The following is a 13,842-nucleotide window of genomic DNA, read 5'->3' as shown; positions in this document are numbered from 1 at the left end:
GCATGCTTTAATAGATCAGACATTTTATATAGCAGTGGTCCTACATCTACTGTGTGCCAGGTGCTGGACTAGATACACCTTTTAATAGCCTGCCTAGCTATTCTCCTTACACTACTGTTCATTTGTTCAACACGCCTTTCCTTATAATTGGTTAGCACACAGAGGTAAGCAATCTTAATCAGAAGGATTACAAATATTGAATAAACTGAAGAGAAAGTAAGTAATTTTGTATGTATGCTTTTAATTCTTGTATTCTTTGTCCTGGCCTAATGTATAAACATCTAAAAGCGGGCCACAATAAATCTTTCCGTTATTCCTTCCACCCTATGCAACAGTAGAAAAAGGCAAAATTTTAAAAGAAAATTATAAGTGGAACAAAAGGAAATTTATTATCAACCAAGTTCTAGAGAAATGGCTGAACCATTTCCTTTGCACATGAGCAAGTTCAAAGTCAAAATTTCTTGAAAAGGCACTGTGACTGTTTAGTACTTTAGTTGAATGCTGCTCAGAAAACATGGGGGAGGCTATGAAGGGGACAAATAATCACCTTGTACAGTATCACTTGAGAATAAATCCCTTCCATTCAGATTAAATCTAGTCATCTTGTTTAGCTTGCCATTCACATCCTCTCAATTTGTAAAATAAAACTGAGGACTGGAACAGGGACACCCAGAGAAAAGCAAGCAGGAGGGAGATGGCATAGAATTTCTCTTTATAATTTAAAAATTTTTGAACCATATGTATGTGTTACCGATTCAAATAAGTACGCATAAAAATATTTGACTAGAGAGATCAGGTCATTTCCTAGATGTATAGTGTCAAAATGTAACTCCCACACTTAGGGGGAACAGAGGAGAAAAGTAAGAAGTGGGGCACCCAGAGAGGTTAAGAAACTTGCAGCTAAGAAGAGCCAGCACTGGAAATGATGATACAATGAACTTGACTTCCCACTACTTCAAACTACCTCTCATTCACCACTAAATAGAGAATGAAGAGAACAAGACACCTTCGCCCCCAAAGTGCACGTTTTTAAAAGCTGGAAAGAATCCTTCCTCCAGTGTGCTCCTTTGGAACTGAAATAGATCTAATGGTAAGCAGAAGGTAGGCTTGGAGCATAATTTTCTATAATACTGGTTTTCTAAAAAGAGGATGTTAAATGTACATTTTTGTCAGTAATTTATTAATTGTTATTAAATAATAATAATAGTAATATATCTGTAGATGCTAAATAACAAATGGCGTTCTTCATATCACAAACATTTCCAAGTCCTGGCCAGCAGCCCATTTATTTCAAGCAGCATCTCATAGAACAGAATTCCCCTACAACAAAAGATTTCAGACAAAAAAAACCCAACAAACCGTAACAAGGTATTACTAGTTTCTTGTTTATGTTTTCACAAAGCTTTACATTTACCATTTCTGTTCTATATGGGGTAGGCATAGGAAGAGTGGGGATCCTGAAATCGCAGAGAAGGGCAATGCCCCCATTTCCAGCATACTTTTCTGTAATTTTTGCCTCATTTGATGTTCACGGCAATGCTGCCAGGAGGGGAAAGAGTCCAGGCTTTCTACAGACAATCACTGGTGGAAATGAGTCTCTGTTCTGCCAATTACTAGCCCTGTGACCTCGGGCAAGTTAACTGGACTCTCCAGTCTCAGCTTCTCCCCTGTAAAGTCAGAAAACTACTTACCTTGCAAGCCCATGGAGCAGCCCTTTGATTTTCACTTTGAACAAGTTCGTCTGAGCACCAAGAATGGAAGAATTCTCCCAGTAAGAGTGTCCTAAGTTTAACCTTCTTGTTCCATGTCCTGCTTCAATTTATTTAACTTCGCATAAGTAAACTTCATTATAGTCATTTGCAGGGACTTGGATTTTTTTTTTTTTTAATCAAAGAGCAGAGGAGAATGAATCAAGGATCAATTTTCATTTGTAGATATTTTATAGATCTATTTAGGGGACGTTAAGTGAATAACTGTTTCAGGACTTAAATACTATGATCTATTGGCCAAGAGTAGCTATGGAAGACATAATGACCGTAAAATCAATAAACACGTAAAAAAAATTACAGGATGGGACTGGACATGAAGCTCCGTCATAAGCTAGACAAGAGATTTGGTGTATAAGGTGATGATTTATTTTTTAACTCCATTTTTTTTACTATAAATTAAAATTCATATAATTTAATAAAGAAAAAAAAGAAGAAACCCCAGTAAAACAACATTCCAGTATTTTTGCTCTGCTTTAAAAAAACCCACATAATTACAACCATATCATAGCTATAAAAGTGTATTCTTTTTTTCAGTGAATATTATAATCATATTTCTTTCTGTTCTCTTTATTTTTCAGATTTCATTTAATAATAAAAATAATAACATTATTTAAATAAAAATCATGACAGTCCTTTTCCTTGCTTTAATATTATCTTTCATCATTCTCAATGGCTAAAATAGGATTCTATAATCTAGACTACTTATAATTCATGCAATCACCCCCATCGTAGTATTTAGCTTGTTTTCATTTTTTACTATTTTAAATAATACGATGGAAAGTTTTCTAGATGTAGTTCTGCCCACATTTTACATTGTTTCTTTAGGATATATTTTGAGGGGTAGAATTTCTGGATCCAAAAATGAATATTTTTAACGCCCTTGAAAATACCAGAAAAAGTGTTTTGGATAGTGTGTTTATGTAATGCATCAATCAAAAGAATTCATATCACTTGACAAATAGTTAAAGGATTATAAAAATCAACTATGGAAAAGTTAGACCTTGGTTAAAGAACAGATATAGAACAGGTCTGTATTTTGTTCACAAGAAGTATTTGTTAGAGAGTGGCCACACCCTGTCATATTGCCATGTTTTTTCCTCTTAGTATTAAAAAATTATTTAATTTTTGTCTTTGGATTAGCTGTTTTGATGAGTATAGTCAGATAGAAATATAAGTTTTTATATATTTTCTCAGTTGTATGCATTCAAAGAAAATAAATGCAGGGCGATAATTGTGTGATGCCTTAATTCAAATGTTAGGTAATATAATTGTGTCCCTTATACTCTTACAACTGGCAGGCTACCAAAAATAAAATTCAAATGACACTGTAAGTCAAAATAAGATTAGATGGTATCATCATTTATGGAAAGTGGGTAATGCTTTTTTACTAACATACGCAAAAACTGGGAAATGGGGTAAAGGAGAAATTTGGAGATAAATTAATGTAAAACTTACACTTTGAGTAAGACCTAATCTCGTATTAACATTTGGAACCTTTTCAAACATAAAGAAAAACACAATTTTCTTTCAATAAACATTTTGGGACTAATATATTTAAATGTTACATTATAAAATATACTCCATCACTATGAAAAACTTAAACTTTTACATTAAGGATTTCAAACATCTGAAGATGTAGGGGCTCTCAGCTTTGGTGTTCGAGTTCAAATAAGAACATTGTTAACCTCACCACATATATATTTTTACATTGTTCCTAAGAACAGATTGACTGAATAAAGTGTCATCTTATGTGTGGGCTGTATGAGATGACTCTTCATAGAAACATACCCGGCGTGAACTTTTATGGAAAGAAAAAAAGGAGTAGATTTTACTTGGTGAATGGAAAATGTAATGAGAGAGAAATGTAGAATTATTTTTCTTTTGAGTTTTTCATCATTTCCTCCAGGATGTTTGGTTATCATCTTACCCTACCACAGATGAAACATTTCGCTTTAAAACAGTAGAGCCCAGGGGCACCTGGGTGGCTCAGTCAGTTGGTTAAGTATCCGAATCTTGGTTTCAGCTCAGGTCATGATCTCATGGTTCGTGGGTTTGAGCTCCTGCCTGGGATTCTCTCTCTCCCTCTCTCTCTCTCTCTCTGCCCCTCCCCTGATTGCTCTCTCTCTCTCTCTTTCAAAATAAATAAATAAACTTAAAAAATTTTTAAATCATAAAACAGTAAAGCCTGTATATTGTAACTTTTAAAAATTATTCACAAAACACAGCTCCCTAGAGGGGATGTCTGTTCCCATAGCCAGAGGTAAGGTAGGAGTTGGGGGTCCTGGAAACCTCAGGCCAGCTGTGAGGAGCTCACACAAATACCCCAGGCTCAGCCTGAGCGGCAAATCCCTGGGCAGGAGCAGGCAGGTGCAGCCCACTGGGTGTTCTAGCTCTGCTGCTGCTCTGCTGGCCTCACGGAGGAGGCCACGGAGTCCTCTGAGGCAGGCATTAGAGTCATTTGTTTCCTGCATAAGGACACCAGTGTTTAAGAAGCCCAGGTTCTGATAACTATCAACTTTTTAAAACCCAACCAAATCTGTTGATTCCAAATCTTGTCTCTTTCTACCAAACCACACTGAATCAGTAGATTGAGTAAAGAAGATTGCCCTCACCATTGGTTGGCATCATCCAATCTTCTGAGGGCCCTTATTGAGCAAAAAGGTGAAAAGGAAGGATGAATTCTCCTTTTTAATGTTTATTGTTTACTTTTTTTTTTTAATTTTTAAAGTTTTTATTTATTTTTGAGACAGAGGGAGACAGAGCATGAGCAGGGGAGGGGCAGAGAGAGAGGGAGACACAGAATCGAAAGCAGGCTCCAGGCTCTGAGCTGTCAGCACAAAGCCGGACGCGGGGCTCGAACTTACAGAATGTGAGATCATGACCTGAGCTGAAGTCGGATGCTCAACCGACTGAGCCACCCAGGTGCCCCTTGTTTATTTTTATTCTTTTTAAGTTTTATTTAATTTTGAGAGAGAGTGCAAGTCGGGGGGTGGGGGGCAAAGAGAGGGAGAGAGAACCCCAGGCAGGCTCCTCACTGTCATTTCAGAGCCCGATTTGAGGCTCAAACTCACGGACCATGAGATCATGACCTGAGCTGAAGTCAATGCTTAACCAAATGATCTACCCAGGCACCCCTTTATTTTTTATTTTTTGAGAGGGAGAGTGCATGGTGGAGGGGCAGGAAGAGGGGGACAGAGGAGCCTAAGCGGGCTGAAAGTGCCACGTGGGGCTCGAACTCAAGAACCATGAGATCACGACCTGAGCCAAAGTCGGATGCTTAACCAACTGAGCCACCCAGGTGCCCCTCTCTCTTTCTATATATATATCTCTCTTGTCTTGAGTTGGGATGTTCATCTTCTCTTGCTCTCGGACATCAGAGCTCCTGGTTCTTGGGCCTTCAGGGTCCAGTTACACCAGCAGCCCTCTAATTCTCAGGTGTAACTGCAATTACACCATCAGCAACCCTGATTCTCAGGCATTTGGACAGAATGAATTATACCACTGGTCGCCCGGTTCTCTAGCTTGCAGATGGAGTCACCTCTTGGCCTCCATAACAACGTGAGCCAATTCCTATAATAAATCTCTTGTATACAGGTATCCCCTGCTTTTCAGAAGTTTCCTTTATGCCCCTTGCTTTTACAAAAGACCTAGTTAGTACCTGCTTTCACTAACAGAAAAGAATCTGAAGAGGATCTTGACTTGGGTGTATATCTGTGTAAAAATTAACCAATCTATAATCTTAAGATTTGTGAACTTTTACTGTACATACAGAAGTTAAACATCAATAAAATTTATAAAAAAAATAAAGACTTTATTTCTAGAGCTGTTTCATAGGATATGAAAAAAAGGCAAAAAGCAAAAATAGTATTCAGCATATTCTTTTGCCTCAAGCAGTTACAAAGGCAGCACACACCCTGAGAGTGAGAGAGTGGTCCCACTAAGCTCCTTCCCCAGGAACTACTACACTCAGTATGTCAGCATCAAATTGCCATAGCTTTGAACTGTGTCTCTGAGCGTCTGTGCTTCATAGGAATTTATTTTGTTTATCCATTAGCAAGATGTGTCCTAAGGTATTTTGGGGGTCTGGGAATGCTCAAAAACTTTTCCATATAAATGAATGGTAGTTGTTTTTTGCTTTACACCATTTCAACTTACAAAAGGTTTCATAGGAATGCTGTACTTCAGGATGGGGGAAAAACCTGTATGTCCATATATACACACCCTACTGGTTGTTTCTCTGGAGAACGCTAATACAACTGGTTAACACGTTGCAGTTTGTGCTACAGATCTGAGACTCACATCATATGAAGCAGGGGTAGGATTCTGGAGCATCAAAATATTCTACCAGTGGCAGAAGCATGTGGCCTACTTTTTGCACAAAGACATTTTTGCTTCTGCTTTGGGAAGCATTTTGCAGTTTGGATTGTAGAAAAGAATTGATTTTGGCATATTCCATGATACTTCTCTTATCAAAAAAAGTTTTTGCTAGGATTCTCTGAGGAAGGAGTCAGAGAGGGTAGGTGGGAGCTAGCTAGCTTGCTTGCTTGCTTTCTCTCTCTCTCTCTCCCTTCCTTCCTACCCTCCCTCCCTCTCTTCTTTCTTCTTTCTTTCTTCTTTCTTTCTTTCTTTCTTTCTTTCTTTTTTCTCCCTCTCTCTCCTTCCTTCCTTCCTTCCTTTCTAATTACAAAGTTGAGATTAACTAATACTATTAATTATTTTTGGTACCAAGATCAGATATATTTCTCTAGGGTCCTAAAAAATGTGACAGAAATGAGCAATGTTTTCATATATCCTTAAAATAGGTGCAAGAAAAGTTTTTGCGTATCATAACCCTCAATATACATTGTTGACATTACACAAAAGCACAATTAGGTAAAAAATTATACTTTGGGAAACTATGGCACTGTCTAGCAAGGTACCAGCTGTCTATTTATCTGGTTTAATCCACGGATATGCTTTAGCCTAGACTGTCTAAAACAAAGTGCATAAACTGATGTATACTTGGAAGAATCCTCCCTGAAAATTGCTTCTCCCTACTGAGTTTTTAATAAATATTGGATGACAAAATGAGAATTTACTCCCAGCTAAATCCCGGAACATAGCTATTCTGAGCTGTTAAAATTCAGACACATATGTCTCAATAGACGATTCAGAATAGAGTATTATCTGTTATGAACGCTCAAGTAGTAAAGGATACCTGGCTGTTTTCAAAGGCTTTTCTCACCTACAAGGGAAAACCAAAGTCAAGTGTAAGCTTCACCTAAGGAAATTGTTTTGAGTCTGTACAGCACACAAATGAGACCCTAAAAAATTACTTCCATAGAACATGGCCAAAATAATATTTTTTCAATTTTATATTTTCATTCAGAATAGCTTAAAGAAAAGTACAGTGAACATCCAAATAATTCCAGCTAGATTCAGCATCAACATAACCTAATATAAAAACATCTTTTAGGGGCCGCTGGGTGGCTTAGTCAGATGAGTATCTGACTTCAGCTGGGGTCATGATCTCAACATTTGTGGGTTTGAGCCCCGCATAGGGGTTCTCCGCTGTCGGGGCAGAGCCCACTTTGGATCCTCTGTCCCTCTCTCTGTCCCTCCTCAGTTGCACTCTTTCTCAAAAATAAATAAACGTTAAAAAAACATTAAAAATCTTTAAAAAATATTAACACCAAAATAAAATCTTAATTAAGCACCCCCCCCCCCCCCCCCCCCCACCGAGAAGTTGTAACCTTCTATATCCTGCCATACCTTCAGGATCAAGTATTTGTGATGTACAGAGGTAATTAAAGTAATTTACATAACATTTTTATAACATTATAAACTAGTTAGAAGATGAGAAATACCTACCAAAGGTAAATTTATTTTGCAAATAGCAACTTTTCTGGCAGTGATAAGTCAAGAGAGTTTTATCAGGAGCTCGGAGTTTGAGATAACAAGAATTATCTTATCTTCATATAGAATAGTACTTGCCTTTCTGTTTTGAAAACAAAGAGTTGTCTTGCTCATCTACAAAAACTATTTTATCGCTCAGAATCTTTAAGATTTAATGTAAGTGTTAACAGGAGGCAGCCAGAAGAGAGTGTATCTGTATTGAACACGTGTAGTTGGCCCCATAACCAATTCCTGCCAATGGATCCAAAGGCTGCGAAAATTCAAAGCAACGAATAGTGTAATATTGGGATATAACGGACAATTAATAGCTAACATCTGCCTGGTCCTTATGTGTCCAACATGAGTCTGATAAATCCAGGCTAATAATATCAACCAAGCTAATAACTCATTTATATTGGTTGTTGACTATGAGACTGTGCCAAGTTCTTTCCCCGTATTATCTCACTGAATACAACAACCCTTGAGATAGGCAGTGCTATTATTATTATTATTCCTATTTCATGGTTAAGAAAGTTTTGCCCAAAGTCACACAGTTATTTAAACCTAAGTGATTTTCGATATTAGCCCAGACTTTTAATCCTGGTTATGCTGTCCCTCAATAGTAAGTAAACATACTAAATCGTCCTTTATTCAGGCTGGCTTTGTAAAACGATGAGATAAATGATGCTATCCTGCCAGGTCTCCTCACGCCTGTAGAGGGAACAAGTCAGCAATACCACTTGCTTATGGGGATCAGAGCTTACAATTCACAGCAATTCTTAAACAGCTCTAGAAATAGTCTTGGATGCTTTATTCTCTTCTGTAAACTTTTACTGATGTATAATTTACATGCAGTAAAAGTGCATCAATCTTAAGAGTAGAGCTTGCTTAATTTTTACATAGATACACGTCCAAGTCAAGATCTAAAAAATTTCCAGCACATCAGGTGCTTTATTGAATTCATATTTTTTTTTTCAACGTTTATTTATTTTTGGGACAGAGAGAGACAGAGCATGAACGGGCGAGGGGCAGAGAGAGAGAGGGAGACACAGAATCGGAAACAGGCTCCAGGCTCCGAGCCATCAGCCCAGAGCCTGACGCGGGGCTCGAACTCACGGACCGCGAGATCGTGACCTGGCTGAAGCCGGACGCTTAACCGACTGCGCCACCCAGGCGCCCCGAATTCATATTTTTTAATCAGTTGCTTCAAGTGGAAGATCATTAGTGAACTCCAGTGAGAAACTGGCTACTGAGCTGCAAAAATCCAGGCCATCGACCATGGTTTGTAGAGTTAGGTAAAATGAGCCTCCCATGAGCCAACTCACATCTGGGATACAACTCTATCATCTTGCCTCAGAGACTGTGTTTAAATTGCCAGATCTAATGGCCTACATTAGTTTCTCCCATGTGTTCACAGAAAACGAGGTTGTGTTGTTTTTGTTTTGTTTTTTTGGAAAACATCAAACATACAGGGAGAGAATAATAAAATGTATCTTCTGTACCCACCATGCAGCTTCAACAGTGTATCTATGGCCAGACTTGTTTTATTTATCTCCCCACCCACTGCTCCCCTCCTTCACCAGACTATTTTGAAGTAAATCCCAAGTATCATATCATTTCTTCTGTAAATATTTCAGGATGTCTCTATAAAGAATAAGGACTCTTCTTTTTTTAATTTAATTTAATTTAATTTTTTAAATTTACATCCAAGTTAGCATATAGTGCAACAATGATTTCAGGAGTAGATTCCTTAATGCCCCTTACCCATTTAGCCCATCACCCCTCCCACAACCCCTCCAGTAACCCTCTGTTTGTTGTCCATATTTTGAGTCTCTTATTGTTTGTCCCCCTCCCTGTTTTTATATTATTTTTGCTTCCCTTCCCTTGTGTTCATCTGCTCTGTGTCTTAAAGTCCTCATATGAGTGAAGTCATATGATATTTGTCTTTCTCTGACTAATTTCGCTTAGCACAATACCCTCTAGTTCCATCCACATAGTTGCAAATGGCAAGCTTTCATTCTTTTTGATTGTGGAATAATACTCCATTGTGTGCATGTGTGTGTGTGTGTGTGTATACCACAATACACATACACACACACACACACACACACACACACACATATATATATATATACCACATCTTTATCCATTCATCCATCAATGGACATTTGGGCTCTTTCCATACTTTGGCTATGGTTGATAGTGCTGCTATAAACATTGGGGTGCATGGGCCCCTTCAAAACAGCATACCTGTATCCCTTGGATAAATGCCTAGTAGTGCAATTGCTGGGTCATAGGGTAGTTCTATTTTTTATTTATTTATTCTTTTTGAAGAACCTCCATACTGTTTTCCAGAGTGGCTGCACCAGTTTGCATTCCCACCAGCAGTGCAAAAGAGATCCTCTTTCTCCACATCCTCACCAACATCTGTTGTTGCCTGAGTTGTTAACGTTAGCCATTCTGACAGGGGTGAGGTGGTATCTCATTGTGGTTTTGATTTGTATTTCCCTGATGATGAGTGATGTTGAGCATTTTTTCATTCATCGGTTGCCCACCTGGATGTCTTCTTTGGAGAAGTGTCTATTCATGTTTTTGCCCATTTCTTCACTGGAGTCTTTGTTTCTTGGGTGTTGAGTTTCATAAGTTCTTTATGGATTTTGGATACTAACCCTTTATCTGACATGTTGTTTGCAAATATCTTCTCCCATTCCATTGGCTGGTTTTTAGGATTTTGATGGCTTCCTGTCTTACATTCAGGTCTTTCATCCATTTTGAGTTTATTTTTGTGTATGGTGCGAGAAAGTAGTCCACGTTCATTTTTCTGCATGTCGCTCTCCAGTTTTTCCAGCACCACTTGCTGAAGAGATTGTCTTTATTCTATTGGATATTCTTTCCTGCTTTGTCAAAGATTAGTTGGGCATACGTTTATGGGTCTGTTTCTGGGTTCTCTACTCAGTTCCATTGATCTGAGTGTCTGTTTTTGTGCCAGTACCATACTGTCTTGATGATTATAGCTTTGTAATACAGCTTGAAGTCCGGGATTGTGATTCCTCCTGCTTTGGTTTTCTTTTTCAATCTTGCTTTGGCTATTCGGGGTCTTTTGTGGTTCCATACAAATTTTAGGATTGTTTGTTCTAGCTCTGTGAAGAATGCTGGTGTTATTTTGATAGGGATTGCATTGAATATGTAGATTGCTTTGGGTGGTATTGACATTTTAACAATATTTGTTCTTCCTATCCAGGGGCATGAAATATTTTTCCATTTTTTGTGTTTTCTTCAATTTCTTTCATAAGCTTTCTATAGTTTTCAGTGTATATGTTTTTCTTTGGTTAGATTTATTCCTAGGTATTTTATGGTTTTTGGTGTAAGGACTCTTCTTATAAATAAGTTTTGAGGCAAAGAAAAATTACAGAATATATATTTTTAATTTTATTTTAGAGAGAGATAGAGAGAGAGTAGGAGATAGGGGTAGAGGGAGAGAGAGAATTTTAAGCAGGATCCATGCTCAGTACAGAACCTGACACAGGGCTTGAGGGATCATAATCAAGAGCCGAAGAAGGGACTTGATCCCACAACCCTGGGATCATGATCTAAGCTGAAATCAATAGTTGAATGCTCAATGGACTGAGCCACCCAGGTGCCCCAAAGATCTTTACTTTTATCAGGGTTAGAGGTTATTCCAGATTTTGGCTTTTTATTACTAGGCTAAGGTTTTCTTGCCTGTCTTCCAGTTCTTGACAAATCATGTCTAGGAAAGTGGCACCTTCATTTTCAGTGAAAACTGGTTATGAGTTTTCTACATCCAAGGCAGTTTATTTAAAATTCAACTAATTATAATCACTGGAATAGAATAAAGAGTCCAGAAACAAACCCACAATTATATAGTCAATTAATCTTCAACAAAGGAGGCAAGAATATGCAAAGGTAAAAAGAGAGTTTTTCCAACAAATGGTGTTGGGAAAACTGGACAGCTACATGCAAAAGAATGAAACTGGACCACTTTCTTACACCATGAACAAAAATAAACTCAAAATGGGTTAAGGACCTAAATGTGAGACCTGAAATCATATAACTCCGAGAAGAGAGCATAGGCAGTAATTTCTCTGACATCAGCCACAGCAACATTTGCCTGGATATGTCTCTGTAGGCAAGAGAAACAAAAGCAAAAATAAACTATTGGGACTACATCGAGATATAAAACTTCTGCACATCAACGTAAACAATCAACAAAACTAAAAGACAACCTATTGAATGGGAGAAGATGTTTGCAAAGGACATGTCTGATAAAGGATTAATATCCAAAATACATAAAGAACATATACAACTCAGCACCCAAAAAACAAATAACCCAATTTAAAAATGGACAGAAGACATGAACAGACATTTCTCCAAAGAAATCCAGATGGCCAACAGACACATTACAAGATGCTCAACAGCACTCATCATCAGCAAAATGCAAATCAAAACCATAATGACTTATTACCTCACATCTATCAGAATGGCTACAATAAAAAACACAAAAAACAATAAGTGTTGGTGAGGTTATGAAGAAAAAGGAACCCTTTTCTTCCTAAGGGTTTTGCCCTTTTGGTGGGAATGCAAACTGATCCAGTTACTGTGGAAAGCAGTATGGAGGTTCCTCAAAAAATTAAAAGTAGAACTACCATAAGATCCAGTAATTCCACTACTGGGCATTTACCCAAAGTATGTGAAAACACTAACTGGAAAAGATATACGCACTCCTATGTTTATTAAAACATTATTTACAGTAGCCAAATTATGGAAACAGTCCAAGTGTCCACTGATAGATGAATGGATAAAGATGTGGTGTGTATAGATATAGATATATTGTTTATATAGATAGATATAGATGTGGTGCACACACACACACACACACACACACAATGGAATATTACTCAGCCATAAAAAAAGAGTGAGGGGCCTCTGGGTGGCTTGTCTGTTGAACGTCTGATTCTTGATTTCAACTCAGGTAGTGATCCTAGGGTCATGGGATTGAACCTGACATTGGATTCCATGCTGAGCATGGAGCTGCTTGAGATTCTCTCTTTCTCCCTCTGGCCTTCTCCCTTGCTCTCACTCTTTCTCTCTCTCAAATTAAAAAAAAAAAAAAGGCACCTGTGTGCCTCATTGGTTGAGCGTCTGACTCTTGATTTTGGCTCCAGGTCATGATCTCACAGTTTGTGAGATTGAGCCCCATACTGGGCTTTGTGGTGACAGCATGGAGCCTATAATGGATTCTCTCTCTCCATCTCTCTCTGTGCCCCTCCCCCATTAGCCACATGCTCTCTCTCCCTCTCTCTCAAAATAAACATTTTTTTTAATTTTAAAAAAGAATGAAATCTTGCGATTTGCAACAACATGGATGGAGCTGGAGAGTATAAGGCTAAGCAAAATAAGTCAGAGAAAACAAATACCATGATCTCACTCACATGTGGAATTTAAGAAACAAAACAAATGAGCAAAGAAAAAAAGAGACCTTTTTTTTTTTAAAGGAGTCTACATGACCAATGTAGAACTTGAACTTACAACCCTGAGACAGAGTTGCATGCTCTACCAACTCAGCCAGCCAGCTACCCTGCAAAAAGCAGACTCTAACTATAGAGAACTGATGGTTAGCAGAGGGGAGGAGGGGGCGGGGAAATGAGTGAAATAGACGAAGGGGTCTAAGAGTACATGTATCATGATGAGCACCCAATAAAGTATAGAATTGTGGAATCACTATATTGTACACCTGAAACTAATATAACATTGTGTGTTAACTACACTAGAATTAAAATTTTAATTTTTTTAATCTTTATTTTTGAGAGAGAGAGACAGAGTGCGAACGGGGGAGGAACAGAGAGGAAGATACAGAATCAGAGCCTGATGCAGGGCTCAAACTCATGAACCGTGAGATCATGACCTGAGCTGAAGCTGGATGCTCAACAGACTGAGCCACCCAGGCTCCCTTAGAATTAAAATTTTTAAAAATAAAAAATAAAATTCAGCTAATGGTAAACCACCAGGTGCTTGAAAGCCCTTGGCCACCTTACTCTTCCCAGTGCCTTGACCACCTTAAACTAACATGTCAGTATCAAACCTCTAGGACAAGGATGCTTTTAAGCCAGAGAAAAGATAACTCTATGTGTAATCCAGAGTATTTGTTCTAAGGATGATTAGAAGCATAATAGTGTCAATA

General features: G+C 38.0%; 1 protein-coding gene across 1 annotated transcript in view; it reads right to left on the bottom strand.

Moving 5' to 3' along the window:
* Positions 1–7,242: 7,242 nt before the first annotated feature.
* Positions 7,243–13,842, bottom strand: part of EVI5 (ecotropic viral integration site 5) — a 259,537-nt gene continuing 252,937 nt past the window's right edge. The window contains exon 21 of the transcript XR_007154737.1: positions 7,243–7,255. The gene's annotated coding sequence lies outside the window, so the exon portion shown is untranslated. The remainder of the gene's footprint in view (positions 7,256–13,842) is intronic.

This window comes from Prionailurus viverrinus, chromosome C1, assembly GCF_022837055.1.
Source record: "Prionailurus viverrinus isolate Anna chromosome C1, UM_Priviv_1.0, whole genome shotgun sequence".
Taxonomy (NCBI): domain Eukaryota; kingdom Metazoa; phylum Chordata; class Mammalia; order Carnivora; family Felidae; genus Prionailurus; species Prionailurus viverrinus.
Note: the sequence above shows the minus strand (reverse complement) of the source record. Positions and strands in the feature narration are given on the sequence as shown.